Consider the following 12430-nt stretch of genomic DNA (forward strand, 5'->3'; position numbering starts at 1 on the left):
ATAGAATTTCAGAATGTCCACCGGCAGAGATCGAAATAGAAATTGAAGTTTAGGAAGTAGCATCGTTTTAAAGGCTGTGATGCGGCCCATCCAGGAAAGGGATTTGTCTTTCCACTTATCCGTGCAAGAACAAAGCTCTGAGGTTAATTTAAAGTACTTGGCCTTAATGAGATCAATTAGATTTTTAGTTAATTTTATTCCCAGATAAAGTATTGTCCAGATTAATTGGCATGACCTGTGTTTTGGTGGTGTTTAACTTGTATTCCCTTAGGTTGTCTGTGAGTGTGGGTAGTGACGTGTCTGGTTGAGTTATGGTGAGCAAGACATTGTCTGCAAAAAGACTTAGTTTGTGTTCTGTCTGTCCAATGTAGACCCCTGATGTTGCCGTGTTTGATCTTATTAGAGTGGCTAAGGGTTCGAGTGCAAGGACATATAGAAGAGGAGAAAGTGGGCAACCCTGTTGTGTCCCGTTTGTGAAGGATTTAGATAAAAAGCCTCCATATAACACTTGACGGTAGGCATATTGTATAGCTCTCGAACTGCAGTGAGGAAGGGTTCTGGAAATTTATTTTTCCTTAGTACCACTTCAAGGAAATTCCAGTTCAATCGGTCAAACTCCTTTTCTGCGTCTAGCGAAAGCATGAGCCTCTTTGTCCCCTGTTTCCTCATTGAGTACATAATATCCAGTACTCTCCTCCTGTTGTCTGTCCCTTGTTCACATTTCAAAAATCCTGACTGGTCAGAGTGTGTTAACGTTTTGAGGGCCTCAGACATCCTATTGGCTATGATCTTAGTTTGGCGTCTGAGTTTATCAAAAATATGGTCCTAAAGTTTTTGCTTTGTGTTGGGGGTTTGCCTGGTTTAGAGAGGGTGATCACTGTAGCGGCGATCATGTCTTAGGGCAGCTTGGAATTTTGGATTTCATTGTTTAATAAGTGGAGCAGGTGAGGGGCAAGGATTTTGTTTTTTAAAATTTGTAATAAATGTTTTATAGGCTGTCTGGGCCTGGTGTTTTGTTGGCTGGGCGGCTTCAAATAGCTGTCTCGACTTCTTCTATTGTGATTTGTTCTGATAATAGCTCACTTTGAGTGTGAGGGAGTGTAGGTTTTTGTATGTGCTCTAGATATGTTGTGGATTCGTGCACAGTAGCATGGTGTTGGTTTTTGTCGTTTTGTAAATTATACAGTGTACCATAGAAAGTAGCACATTCATTACTGATAGCTGCTGGGGCAATGCCTTTGGCACCAGCATCTATCTTAATATAGGGGATTATGGATCTAGCTTGGATATCTTTCAGTGCTGAAGCCAATTTTCAGTGCTGAAGCCAATTTCCTCCCTGCTCTGTTTCCTTGTGTATAGTGAGATAGTTTTAGTCTTTTTAATAGGATACTAGGTTGTTGCATGTATGCTTCTTGAATCTTATTTTGGGTCCGTAGTATTTCCTATCTGAGGCGCTTAGTGGGGTTAGACTGATTTGTCTTGTTCAAGTTTTATACCTTGTCTTCGCATTCTGCCAATTTAGTAAGTGATGCCTTTTTGACGTGAGCCATCTGTTTAATAAACAGTCCCCTCACTACCACTTTATGAGCTAGCCAAACTGTATCTATTGTCACCTCCGGTGTGGTATTGGTGGAAAAGTATTGAGATATCTCAGTCAACACTTTTTGAGAGTATTGGGGGTTTTGGAGAAGAGATTAATTCAGTCACCATGGGGGCTTGTTTTTAAAGGAAAATTTGTCCGATAGAGTGAATGTAACTGGGGCATGGTCTGACCAATCGATGTTCCTTATCTCACAGTCAGAGACTTGCTCAAGGTGCGTGCCCTTGACATGGTATCTATCTATCCTTGTATATCAGCTATGCACCAAGGTCAATTGTCTTGCCAATTTCGTCAGTGATTTTACTCTTGTAGGTGTTTTGTCCGATGTGGACTCTACTAAGGGATCTTGAATGCAATTGAAGTCTCCCCCAGGGATGAGCAAACCCTGTTGTATTTTATCAATTTTAGAGAGAACTATGGTTAAAACGTTTTTATGGTTATCATTAGGGGCATAAATATTTGCTATTGTGTAGGTGACCTTGTTAATCACTGCTACTATAATTAAGAACCTTCACTTTGGGTCCGCTATTTTCTTTATTAAGGAGAATGATAGTTGGTTACTAAATAGGGTGGACACTCCTTTAGATTTTCTATCAGAAGTAACGTGGAATTGATTAGGGATTTGTTTGATGCTGCAGCGGCAAGGGTCAGTTTTCCAAAAGTGTGTATTTAGCAGACACACAATGTCCCCTTTCAGCTGTCTAATCTCTCTGTAGAGAGCGTGCCATTTTTATGGTGTGTTCAGGCCTTATACATTATGTGACACTATACACATAAAGGTTTTTCAAAGGGATGCTATTCGACATACCTTTGGTCCATATTCTACCCACCTCCCCCCCACCCGTCAACCAGCTTAGATAAATGATAAAGAGAGAAGAAAGAGAAAGTTTAGAGCAAATAGTATATGTGTGACAAAAAAAAGCATCCGTATACATCCTGCGGCTGAGCTCCGTGGTATCAAAACGTTTCTCAGATTTGACTGTACTGTGTGACACCTAGCTCCCTTGAGGTGTTTCAAGATGTGCCGTGAATAGACACAAGTTGTTTCCCGTACAGGCAGATCCAAATGCTTAACGTTGTCACTGTCGTTTCCCCACTCAACTAATTAAAACAAGAAACCTCAGTTAAAAGAGCATATCAAAAAAATAACTGAACTTCGAAAAAATTTATCAAAACATATTGAAAGTCTCCAAATTTATCCCTATTTTTTTTAATATATATACTTTGTGACTCTACGAGCTTAAGTCAATTATCTTGCTCTTGGCAACTTTGTGGTAATATATCTATGAAGGGGGCTCGATTAGGGTAGCGAGACATAGCTAAGGGTTTTTTGGGCGAATTTTATATTAGTATGGCCTTGTTTCGGCTTGTTGGGGCAGGGTGGCGAGGTATGGGGGGGGGGGGAATAATTGAGAGGTGTATTGCAGCCGTGTTCCTGCATGGGAGACTCCATTCCTGTCTAAAAGCTGATGGCTTAGAAGCTTATATACTCAGAAGTGGTTTCCCATATGTTACCACTTATAGTTACACTGTGTGACATATGTTAGAGATATAACAGTTCATTGCAAGGCCACTTGACTTCGCCAATGTTGTCGCCAGAGAGAGGCAAATGTCCCTGTCCGTCTCATAGCTTGTGGCGTGGGCTCAACGTTCTCTGGGTTCATCCGCATCCTGTTGCAAAATATTTGTATATCTATGAAACATAAGTAATACGCTTGGCGTTTGGTTGTGTGTATGGACAGTCCGACGTTCCTTCTGTTTTTTTAGGCGAACATCACTTGTTTGTGTCTCTGTGTATTCCATGACTGTCACTCTGGGTTCATTCGCTTCTGACTAGGGAATATTTGTAGGTCAACGAACCATCTGTAGTGTGATCTGCGTCTGGTTTTGTGCTCGGACAGTTCGACAATCCTTTCAACTTTTCTATGTGAATGCCCATGTGTTTATGTCTCTGTGTTACACACTGTGTTGCCCTTTCCTGTATCTTTGTTTTTTATAAACACCTTAGACACAACTGGGTTATCCTTAAATCCTGGACTGTTAGGAGGTAGTTGAGGACTGGTTTGGGAACCAGTGGTTTAGACCAAAAGAAAATATCTTCAACATATAGACTAGTGATATAGTTGAGGAGAAGGTAAGTGGGTATTATCTGGTTGAAATTTTATGTATTTCCTGATATATATCAACCATATGAAATGAGAAAGCAAAAACTGTGATATATTGTGATGTCTTATATGTGTGTTCTATGTCATGTGGCTAGAAAAACAACCCAAAGATTACACATTTTGCACAAAAGAGGGAAATCCTAGTGTTTTTCATTTTACACAGTAAATAGTTGGTATCCATAAACTGCAGTAAAATCCATGTAGTCATTGTCATTATAGTCAAACACATTTTTTAAGAAAAGCTTGCATTATATAAAATAACCACTTGGACATGTAAAATAACCCCATGATATTAAATTTAGAAAGATTAAACTGGATAGCCAACCATGCACTTCACACTAACATAATCTGAACTTATCATTCCTATAAATAGAGACAAGCCTCTTCTTTGCTAATACTTCATGTCTTTTATTTAGAACGTTGCTATGATGTTTCTAAAAGCAGAAGAAACCACTTGTCTGTATCTTTCAAAAATAGTTATCATTTTATTTTCTGTAAAGCCGTTAATTTATTTAACAGTTTATTCCAGAGAACTATAAGGTGAATTGTATATAACAAAAAAAAAAAAAAAAAAGTGAGAAATGTATATTACTGAAATATGTACTCATTTTACAGGTAAATCAAGTATATGGAGTGAATTGTAAATACATGTGTAATAGTTTAGATTTTTAATTATTCTATAGTTTAAAAATAAATAAATGAAATGACACTGTTTTGAAAAATAAGTACGTAAAAGAACATACAGTCAGCAAATTTTAAGTTCTATTTTTTTATTTGACAATTAACCATTTAAATGTTCTGTTTTATTTTGTTATGTTTTTTTTTCATTTTAAAGGGTATGTTCACTGGTCCTGTTGATTTGTGGCCTTATTTAAAAAAAAAAAAAGTGATACAACAGTATAAATAATAGAGTGTAAATTCATTTCAGTCTGAAATAAAGCTGCCGCATGCTGATAAGATATATTAGCACTGAGTACAGCGCTGAAACAGATTGTCAATAATTTTCATTTGGTGAGTGAAAAGTAAAAAAAAGACTGTATTGAACAAAAAAAATCACAATTTTAATCAATTGTTTAATGAAGAGAGATCATGGCAGATTGTATACCATCTCAAACGAATATTCAAATTGTTTTATTACATTTTTTTTTTTAAAACTCTGACGTTTTGAGTTAACTTTTCAGTTGCCTGTTCACCACAAATCAGTTGCCTGCTCACCACAAATCACTATGTTTTGGGTTTTTTTTTTTCACTGAACACCGACTGTTAGTTAATCGATAAAACAAACTGCAAAATTTAAGTGAAAATAGTAAATTTGGAAAAATTCTGTTGTAGTCACAAGTAAGCCGTTTTGGCAAATTTTGGAGTTTATTTTTTAAAATCACTATAATCCTCTGTTTGGTGATAATCTCATTTGTTGTGAGTAAACTACCAGGTGTTTGGAAAAAATTATAATTCTAAAAACCCATTACATGCTTCCATTATATGTTTTAAACCCTGATAAGGAATTCAGAAAAAGTGTGGCTTTGATCCATTTGATTAAAAAGATTCATAGGAGAAAATAGCCTTCTTTTGGGTGGCATACATGAAAAGATACTTGCAACAGCTAAGTTATTCTAAATGTGTTGTATTTCTTACTAGGTGGGACATGAAATGCTTACATTTTCTGTCATTGCATTTTTTTCAGTGTAGTAATTTAGAAAAAAAAAAAGCTACACATAGCTTATCTTGCAAAGAACACTTCAATAAATGACTTACACAAATTCTAAGATGGCTACAGTGTTTTGCTAAAAAAAAAAAAAAACGCTTTTTTAAAAACTAAAAACAGCATAGCTGTAATATTTTGAAATATGAAAAAGCTTTGGAGGCATTCAGAAACCAGAATGAACACATGCTATTATTTTTTAACATATGGCAGCTGATAGTATTCTATGCATATGACTTATTTAAATGTTTTTATTATTAACAAAGTCATAAAATAGCAAGTGCAAAAAATGAATTATAATCGCTACACTTTTAATTATAGTAAATAAAAAAGAAAATGTCTTTATTTATAATAAATTCGAACAAAATAAATAGCTGTCCATTTTGAAAGCTTTGCAAAATGGAGTCTGACTTGTTTTCTCCATGTGTGGCAAAATTACAACAAAAGTATATATATATATTAAATATGATGGAAATGTAGGGCCTTAATGCTTAGCACACACAATATTATACAAACTTTCAAGGCTTATAATGAAATCATACACCCCATACACTTTAGTTTGATACAATATAAAGTAAACTACATATTGAGATAATAACCATCTTACAAATTTCTGAGAACCGAGTTAGTAAATTGGAATAAATCTTAAATTCAGCTTTTTATTTTGGTCTAATCTTTGAAAGTCCCTTTTAAAAATTCACCACATTTCACTGTTCGGTAAATATACTTGTCTATAGAAAGTATATATATTTTTTTATACATGCTACTATTTCATTTAACATAATTAATTTACAGATATGTTGCACATGTTATAGTTTTATAATAAAACTGTCATTAAAAGATGTAATTTCCCTCTTGGAATATTTTGGTTTCGATTTAATTGCAAGTCGGACACTTCTTAAAAAAATCAATACCACATAATTTAAGCTAGAATGAAATCAATAATGATATATTAGGTTTGTGTTTGTGATCTATATTCCTATATTTGTCAAGGTCACACCAAAATGTAAATATTAAAATATCTATTTATCTGACGCAAAACAGAAGCAATACCAGACGTATAAAAAAAAATAAAAAAATTAAAAGTTAAAATAAACAATTTAACCTGTTAACATATATGGAGCAATTCCAGAGTTCAAATTTTAGTATGTTTGTGTTTGCAAAGATCAAATATATAGAAAGCATATATCCAAACTGTAGATATCAAACGATATTACAAATGTCTAAAATCTTGAACTGTCTGTCTGTCTGTCTGCTTGTCTGTCTGCCTGTCTGTCTATCTATCTGTCTATCTCGTTAGACCGGAACATACCCTAGGTACAGCCATAATTTAAAACTTCACAATCACCCAAATAAATAATATTCTGCATTCAAATGTAGCAGCATAGATTTAGTTATGCAAGGTGTTTAGGGTTTAGCTTGGTTTTGGGACATGTATTTGTCTTCCCAAACCCTTTAAATTGGTGCATACAAGGGCAAACCAATTTAAAAGAATATTGCTAAAGTGTAAGATATACTCATATCAGCTGAACTGTGAATCTACACATTTATTCTACTGTACACTGTACTATACTAATCCTCAACCGGAGCATATGCAGTTTATAAAATAATTTTCCAAAATACAACTATCTCTAAAGTTAGATTCAGTAGAACGTATTAACTATATACATTGAATTATTATAATTATTTTATTATTAATATAGCGCCAGCAAATTCCGTAGCATTGTACAATGGTTGGACTCACAGACACGTAATTGTAACCAGACAAATAGACACACAGGAACAGAGGGGTTGAGGGCCCTGCTCAATGAGCTTACATGCTAGAGATGAACTTACATGCTAGAGTTGTATTCCTTTTTTTCTTGAATTCTAAAATGTAAATAAATGACCGGTTCCATCATTATTATTGAAATAATATCAACTAATGAGTAAAATAATTTTGTCCAATACATTGTAAGCAACAAGGTGCCTAAATGTTGGCCACTTAACAATTACATAACTGCTAAAAAAAATTAATCTTCAACAATGCAGTAATAAAAAAACAACCTGAGACTGCAGAAACAATCACAAAACATGAAGCAGTCTTTGAAATATTTAAAAAGGTGCTTACTGATTAAACCCACTATCTGCTCCTGTGCGAACACACTGCAGGCTGCTGTGTTTTCATTACATTCTGTGCATGGTCCTACAATGTACCTCATTACTAGTGGATCAAGGAGAAAGTTGAAATTAAAGCTATGCTTCCATTAGAACATTTATGTTTTCAATCTACTGTTGTGTAAATATGCAAGGCCACAAGGTATATATATATATATATATATATATATATATATATATATATATATATATATATATATATACCTTTATATATTTCCTTTATTTCTATGCTTTACGTAATATTTATTGAATTAAACCTTTAATTAAGTGGAAATAACTCCATCCTTCATATAGTTCCTGCACTGCAACCCTCATGATCCAAACAGGTGCAGAGTGTTGTGAGCTGCATCCCAATAGCAACTGGTCTAAAAAAATGAATGGATTGATTCATATCAGTATGCGTTATGTATATCATATTTATGCGCTTGTCTTATTAAACCATGTTTCTTTACCACTTTATTTTCTGATATACTGATTAACATGTCAACATATACAATACTTTTCACATGACAAGACTATTGAATCAGGTATATGTGTTTCAATGTGCATAAATCTTCAGGATATCTAAGGACATCTATTTTGAGATTTTAATCCGGATTGTCATTGGATTAATTTCTCATTGGCTTTCATAAAGCTGGCTGTGCTCCGCACCTGTTCATTCTGGATAAAGACCAGGGTTAAAGTATTATACACCTTTTTAGCAACCTTTATAGTTTTATTTTTTTGTATTCTGCATAAATTGTTGAAGATAAGAATTGGTTAACCAAACATTCCAGGCAATAGATGGTGAAGCTACAGGTCTTGAATAGAATATGCTTCAGAGACGAATGTAAGGGGACATTACAGCTATTTAAAATGCAACAATGAATCTGACAGTGTATCATAAAGATAAATGATGCTTGTTACTAAATTCATAAAATACATACTCTTTTACATTATATTTAGCAACAAATCTTCAGCTAATAATATGTTTTTTGAGATTTCAGTAAAGACACTTGTAGGCCTGATGACTATAATTATATTTATGTAAAAGAATAAATAAAACTACTTCCTAAGAAGGTGATTACTGTTAACTTGTAGTTTCTGTTATTTTTTTTCAGACGTGAAACCTCTGTGATCTGGTTGCATTGCAGCTAAATGGTGTTACCAATGAACCAGTATAGAATTGGTTAATTAGGCATTTACAACACTGATATTAAAAGCAACAGGAGGACTAGGATTGCCATTTCATTTTGAGGCAAACATGCCTCAAAATGGAATAGATTAACTCAAACCATGAGTGTCCTTTTAAAGAATGCTTTAATCGATGTTATGATGGATGAAATGTCTAAAATAAAAATTGCAGATCAAAAAGCTGAGCTGGTAAAAACTATAATTCACGTAGCTATTCTGGCCTACAATGTTGCAGTTTTATTTTCCGTTAACCATACTAGATCAAAACAGATTGTATGTTACAATGCATACATGCAGATATATTTGAATCCACTATATAGTAGAATCAATATACACATGATTAAACATAATATGTATTTGTTTTGTAAGATATGACTGTGCAGTATATATGAAAGCCTGTAACCTTTAAAATCAGAGAGATACGCAAATCATTACAATTAAAGGCTCTACACAGGACTCTGTTCATTGATTAAAATAATGGAGCATGCATTGACCATGATGCCGTGGTCTATAGCTGTTAACTGTTGAGGCTCTCACAATTGCAAGCCACTGCCACTTCAAATCTATGAGTCATGGATACTTCATTGAAGAATTAACGTTATATCTAGCATTCTTTGGGTTTACTGAGTGCAAGTCAAGGTTTATTTTTCTTAGCGTATTTTTTTCATATGCCCAAAATAGAAGTCTATTTAATTGTATTGCTTGCTGTTTACAAATGCACATTGTATGTAGTGCAATACAACTTTTATTTGCTAAACTTATCATTTGTAAATACAGTGTGTATTGCTAAAACAACTTTCCATTTCATGCTGTTAGCATTATTTTCTTACGTGTCATTAAGTGCTCGGTCCCGTTGTGTCAGTATTGTTTTTGAAACAGTTTATTGGATGCATTGTATATGTCGCTATACAATATATTTTATAGTGAAAGAGAGGTGGAAATAAATTAAGCGAATAGGGACAGAAGGTATTTATTTTTCATGTTTGTCTTAGTCTGACAAATACACAAAGGGATCAACTATCAAAACATGTGATTACTCCACCTAGAGTTGCAGGTTCACATGCAGGTTTTGTCCACTGGAGTGGTATATTATTCGATATAAAGCGAGAGGTATAGCGGTTTATGTTGTTTATCCTTTGTTGTGTTTGTTTTATGCTCAATCTACCTATTGTGCATTACTGTATACCACATTTGAAATTAATGACAAAAATATTTAAGATATGCTGATCACTGTAGTATTTAACAAGCACGCCTGTTTTGCTTTACAAAAGCTTTTATAAAATTATTGATGTAAAAATTGCAATTACAGATATCTGTAAAACAAGTTAAAATATATTTATCTAGCGATAGCCTTTATGAAGACCAACAAGCTGCAAAAATATGTGGAATGAGAATATAACTGGGCAACAACACAAAATGAATTGTGTGCAACCTGTCAACATTATAAAATAAACACATTCTTTTAAAGTAACACTGTTAAAAATATATTTAGTCATAATGTGACTCCACTTATTAAAATGATAAATAAATATATAAAAATTACCTTTTATTCTTGCACCATGACAGAGTCCTTGTTGGCAGCCAGTCCTCCTCTGGTGGAGTCATCAACTGTGATGGGTTTTGTCTAGTTAGATGCTTCTCAAAGAGAAGCACCGAGGACACAAAGGCGCATGGGCGGCAATCAATGTGCTTTACCAATTCAATGCTCGTCATAGCAAAGCTTTGAGACCAAGATTTTTTAATGAGATGTATTAGCCATGTTCAGCATCATCATGTAGTGCATGATGAAGCCGAGTGTGAGGACCTTTGAAAATGAAACAGCTTAAGGTGGAAATACCTGTAACGGTTTTCTCTCGGACAGCCACTAAAGGCCTGTTTTTGACAAGTTTACAAATTGTAAACACTGCATTTTCTTAGACAAATGGAGCATTGTCTATGCCTATGCATTAATATGTACTGGTTTTGGGCCAAGAGTGTCCTTTTAACGTTATGTTATGTTTGTGTGGAATATGTGTTTGTATTTATGTAGCTGAATTTGACAGTCAATATAAGTAACACACTTTTCCATTTGTCTACTGCAAATGCTTAATCTGACCTTCATAGTACCCGAAAAGGAGTTTCATAGTTAGAGCTAGTTATCAACACTAGAATCTATATAATTTTGCACCAGCTATACTGAAGACTAAAATGTTACATTCTTACAGAAGGCAGTGGAAAAAGAACAAATATTAAATCGAATATACTGAATTTATTTCTATATATCATGAGGCCATTTGAAATATATGTATGCCTTGGAATTATGTGATGTTTTAATCCTATTATTTGTTGCAACAATGGTTTCAATGAAAATATGCAAATATATATTTTTCTTATATTATGCATGCCATTTCACTAAGTTGTACTGTCAGTTGCCATTCAACATAATACATACTAGGGTTTCTGGAGTTGGATAATTATCCTGCTTGCTGTCTAAGCTGCTATCTTTACTGAGCTAACTATATCATGCACATAACATAGTTGAATTATGTGCATGATTTAACTATCTAGGCACACTGTACTATATCAAGGTTGTGATCTACTAAATTGTGCACCCAAGATGTAGCACAACATCAATAAAGATATATTTTAGCTGGCACTTCTGGGGCTCTAAATAAAGGGATAAACTGCCAAATATCTTTAAACCAATGGACTTTACCAATAGAGATGTCGCGAACATAAAATTTTCCGTTTGCGAATTTCTGCAAATGTTCACGAACGGGCGAACCGGGCGAACCGCCATAGACCTCTATAGGCAGGCGAATTTTAAAACCCACAGGGACTCTTTCTGGCCACAATAGTGATGGAAAGCTTCCGAATGAATCTAAAATGGATGCTCTCCAGGAGGTGGGAGGGTCTGGGAGGGAGGGTCTGCTGCTGATTGGCTGGAATGTGTCTGCTGACTGTGAGGTACAGGGTCAAAGTTTACTCAATGATGACGAATAGGGGGCGGACCGAACATCGCATATGTTCGCCCGCCGTGGCGAGCGCGAACAAGCTATGTTCGCCCGGGAACTATTCGCCAGCTAACTATTCGGGACATCTCTATTTAACAATTATAAGTCTGCTCTGTAGCATTTGTTAGTATAGGCTATAGCATATCTTATATATACAAAGTTGGTATTTTAACATGTGTTTGCATACTATTGCCTGCAAATACTTCAAGTGTTTGACAATTCAATGTATAGAGTGTAGTGTAAGAAGAACAGCAACAGAGGTTGTCTATTAAAAATATTTAATCTTCTATTTTTCAAAAGCAGTCCTCAAATTAAATTGAGGTTACTAGTGCTAAAGTCATTTTTATTGTTACCATGGATGAATGTGTGATAATGCATGTGTCAAGTACTCAGCAGAGGATATATTTTTAACATTTGCAGACAGAATTCATAGCAAGGCCCGAAACGGGGAGTCTGTCTTTTATACAATCTGGCGTGCTGTAGTCATATGTTCACATAGTAAGGATATAGAATTAAAACCCTGCTGTCAGAAGATAGAAATAGTCTTAGTTTTTGCTTGAAGACATTCTGCTCGACAAACGCATCACATTTTATATATAGCATCTGTGAAATGTACTTTCTTTGAACATGTGTGGTGGGA

This window comes from Pelobates fuscus, chromosome 4 (genome assembly GCF_036172605.1).
Source record: "Pelobates fuscus isolate aPelFus1 chromosome 4, aPelFus1.pri, whole genome shotgun sequence".
Classification (NCBI taxonomy): domain Eukaryota; kingdom Metazoa; phylum Chordata; class Amphibia; order Anura; family Pelobatidae; genus Pelobates; species Pelobates fuscus.